The following is a 4699-nucleotide window of genomic DNA, read 5'->3' as shown; positions in this document are numbered from 1 at the left end:
AACTTCCTGCATACTTTGCCCAAGATTGGAACGTTGCATTGCATTGCATAGCAATTTAGCTGGATTATGTATCTGTAGCAGCTTAAATATGGTGTGTGTTTAACTGTGACTAGAGTGTTTATTTTCAAGATAGATGACCTCTGATCAGATTCAGAAACGTGACTCTAGAATGCTGGTAAAAAGCTACATCTTACAAAAAAGAAACATTGCTGTAGGTATCTTTATATCATCACTTTCCCATAGTCCTAAAACAAGCCCTTCCAGATGTTGGAAAATGTTGCACTTGAAATAAGTACTGGAAGATCACCAAACAGTGATGACAAACTATTTAATCCCTGCAGAATTCTCGTCAACTGACTTTTTTATTATCATGCTCTAACCGAAAAAGGAGGTAAGTGAGATTCTGGAGTGTTCCACTGCAGATGACCCACTTAAAAAAAGCCAGTGCTCACTATTACCCAGTAGCCACCTGCACTGCAGATTAGATAATCCACTTGAAGTTGGACCCAGCCAATACTTGGAGGGGAGACCATCAAGGAAAATCTTGGAGTGAAGCATTGGGGAGGCCAGCACAGGCATTTAACCAGTGATGTGTGTGTGGATCCCAGTGCAGCCAGTAAACTGTGCGTTAAAAATTGGCACAAATCTTTCTGATGAGATGTACTACCAATGTCCTAAATACCTGCGGCTTAAGGCATCCCTGGGCATCTTTCAAAAAGAGAAGGTTTTTCCTGGGTTCCCTGGATAAATTGGTCATTCTGACCCCGTAGTCATCCCTGTCACCCCTTTACCACCTAATAGTCAGTGTTTGGTGAGTGTACGGGTGCAAGAATGGCTGTTGTGGCATTATCTTAGTGGATGCTACACGTTGATGGTGACTGAAGTGGCTTCCCATTGTCTGTGTAGAGTGCTTTGAGTAAGTTAAAAAAGCACCATATAAATGTAATTAATTATTTAGTAATAAAATGTACTATTTTCATACTCTGCACAATATTGCATTACAGTTAGGTATTGTATGCTTCCATTGATAAAAGGGAAAGCCTGGTCTATAGTTAACATGTATTTTTGTTGATGAAATTTGTAAAACTGTATTTACTAAGCTCCTCTTTCAGGGCTTATTCTTGCCTTGTGTTCAGTGCTGCTGGGAAAGCACTCGCTACATGACTTTAAAATGGATGACTATATTTAGTATTAGTCCTTTAGCCAGGATTTGCAGTAAAGATTTACATGTGGTATTTCTCTTTTTATGTCTGCTGATTGCTTGAGGTTGCTAAGTTCTCTTTCCACATTTTATGCATTTTTTAAAAAACTAAGACTGTGGAGAAATGCATCAATAACTACTTTTTAGGGCTATCACAAGGCGGCTAAGTGCAAGCATAGGTAACATACATATTTTATTATCTTCGAGGGACAGCAAGCCAATTCTGCACAACTCATTCGGCTCTCTTAGCACCTTTGACAACCTCTTCTTTCATTTTCTACTCTTAGAATATGATTATCTTGGTTGTTACTGCTTCATTTATCTGTCTTCAGTGTAGCTGTTTGGCAGACCTATTAACATACCTACAGGTATAAGCTGAGGAGTGGTTACTGTAAAACTGTTTCTATAAATTCACTAAGTTCAATAATAAATAAAATTGATTCTGCATCTTTTCTAAAGATAGCAGCACACAAACTACACATAAAACTCCAGAGCAATTGGACTACAATTAGGAGAGCTTTCTTGAAAACTATCTCTTAGTAAGAAATGCATTTAATTTATAGTTTAGTTAAATATTTAGGCTGTATTTCTTGTTCCGCCAGTTTATAAAGAAAATACATTGAAGCAACTAAAATAATATTATTGAATGATTTAATAGTTAACAAAATTCTTAAAAACATTTTTATCTGTGTTCCTATCCAAAACTTTATTAAGACAAACTTATATCCAGAATGACACAAGACATGAATGTCACATTAACTGGCCCAGTATGAGTGAGTGTGTATGTCCTGTAATGGACTGGTGCCTTCTTCAAGGTTGGTTGCTGTCTTGTGTATATTACTAGAGACTCTGGCCTCCTGCTGTCAAAAATTGGATTATGCGAGTTTAAGGAGTGGATGGATTTAATATACATGAAACAGAAAAATATAACCACTCGTCATACACATTTAGCCTGGATAGAAATACAACAGTCATACAGAGACATGACTCGGCTCTTTTCGACTTCAGAGGAAACATGCTCCATCTTTCCACACAGAACCCACACATCAGAAATCACTCAGCATAATTATCATAAGAATTTGTTTACTGCTGCCAAAATCCTGCTTGCCTCTAGGTGGAAATCCCCCGAATTGGTGAATCTGCATCACGTCATTCAATAATGTACTTCATATGGAGTTGTCAACATCAAGAAAATATAAAGCATCTAACTGTAATATTAATGTTGGCTACAAGTAAACTTTGTTATGCAGAAAACACCATGGCAATGCACTTTACAGGGAGAGTTCAGTTAATAGTCTGTCAAGCAACTCTTGGTTTATATAGTGCTGCTACAATGACCATCATCACAAAATGTGTTGCAAAAAAAGCACATTTTAAATAAAATATTAAAAGATTAAGTCAGCTTTGTATTAATCAGATAGGGATACAAGTTACTTTACTAGATTCAGTGATAGTGTTGAGATTTCAAAACACATGGAAACAAACAAGCAATCTGAGTTACAGTAGCAGACAGGTGATATGCCTACCGTATTTCTGTTAAAGTGAAAAACAAAAGTGACCGTTTTGAAAGCTTTATGTGAAGGAGTGACTTAAAAGCAAGTATATTTACTCAGTAGTATAACTCAAAGAGGGTTGCATATTGTTTTCCAGTGGATTTTTTACACTGTATTGCCAGGCAAACAGGCAGTTTGGCCTAATGGGTAGGGCACTACCCAGGAAAGCATAAGCTCACTAATGCCATCACTGTTCCTACATAACCCTAAGCACGTCACTTAACCTGACAGTCCTTTAATTCCCCTGGAGTGGTTTACATTGCCATGTCATCTCATTTCATTATCTGACACTGCTTCTTCTGGTGAGGGTTGTGGCGGCAGCATGCCAAGCAGGTCATCCTGGACTTTCTGGTCTACATCAACAGATTCCAGTTTTTGGTTGGGAATTCTCAGGTGTTTTCAAGTGAGCCAAGAGATCTAATCCCTGCAGTATGTCCTGAGTCTGCCCCAGGGTCTTTGCATAGTGGGATGTGCCTGGAACAGCTCCAGGGGGAGCCATCCAGGGGGCATCCTTATGACATGCCCAAATCACCTGTATTATAATGAGAACAAACAAGATAAATATTTTTGGCACCAGGCAGGTAATCCCCTTTCAACAGGCACACCTATTAAATAATATAACAAAATCAGATGAAAAATTTCAACGGGAACTTCCTATGTCCATCATATACACACAAAAGGTGACTACTGGAGTGAGTCATCACGCTGACTTCTGGGAGCCGCTCTTCTAATGTGGAGGCCAGAGCAGAAGAGGTGGGAGGTTTGTGACTTCAGAGGACTTGATACTATAATTCATCCAGCCATCCATTTTCTGCACTGAAGGCAAAAGGGAAGAAGGAGTTAGCGATAGCGCCAACCTCTGGTCCAGAGGCGAATTAAACTTAATTTCAGAGCTCTGCAGATGCTCCCTACTCATGCATGCCTGACACACCTCATCTGGTTCCCCCGATTCAGAGGAGCAGTGACTTTACTCTGAGACTCTACTGAATTTCTTATCTTCTCGTCTCCTGATCCTGACATACTTGAACTGCTCCACTAAGAGCAGTTTTTCCCTCCTTGAAAGAAGAATCCGCAGTTTTCTGATAGGGAACCATGATGTTAGACTCGGAGATACTGACCTTCATCCCTGCTGCTTCACCCAACACTCAACAGTGGATCACTTGAGTGCATGCTGAAGGTCACAGTAAGGCAAAGAGTAAATCATTATCTGCATAAAGCAACATTGCTACCCGTAGCTTCCTCAACATCCGCTAGACACCATCACATCATCAGTGGCACTTTGATATCCTGTTTGTGAAAATCACAAACCTCACTTTTCTTATCACACCAGTCTGCCAGTCCAAGGGTACATTACCCATCTTCCATGCAACACTGAATAGCATGCACCCAACCAGCATTACCATCTTTGGAACATCCATTGTTCATCAACAGTGATGGAAGCCACCCTCCCCCCCCAAACTGAGTGTGTTCAGTACTGCCTCCTGACAGCAGGGCATGTCCACTGCATTGAGGAGTTCCACACAGTGTTCATTCCTCCACTCGACAGTTTCCCTAGAAGAGGTCATCACTGCTCAATGCCTGTTTAGCACAGTCTTGTCAAGGACACACTCTGCCCTTCTCAGGTGTCGAACAATGTGCCAGAACAGCCTCAAGGACATCCAGTAGTCTTTGAGTCGATCAGATGTTCTTCAAGGTCATATGATAATCTTCAAAGTCTTGAAAGCTATTATATAAAATAAAAGTTTATTTAATGGGAACATCTCAAGTAAGGTTAATATTTGATTAATTTCATTACAATGAATACAGGCATAGTTGTCAGTGGGAGAGGAGTAGCCTACTATTTAGTCTTTTCTTGTTTATTTTTACTCTTTTTCATTTCTTGTTTTCCATCATCTAAATTCCTCACTGCTGCCCTATGATGATAAACACTTGAGCACAATTATCA

This window comes from Polypterus senegalus, chromosome 2 (genome assembly GCF_016835505.1).
Source record: "Polypterus senegalus isolate Bchr_013 chromosome 2, ASM1683550v1, whole genome shotgun sequence".
NCBI lineage: Eukaryota > Metazoa > Chordata > Cladistia > Polypteriformes > Polypteridae > Polypterus > Polypterus senegalus.
Note: the sequence above shows the minus strand (reverse complement) of the source record.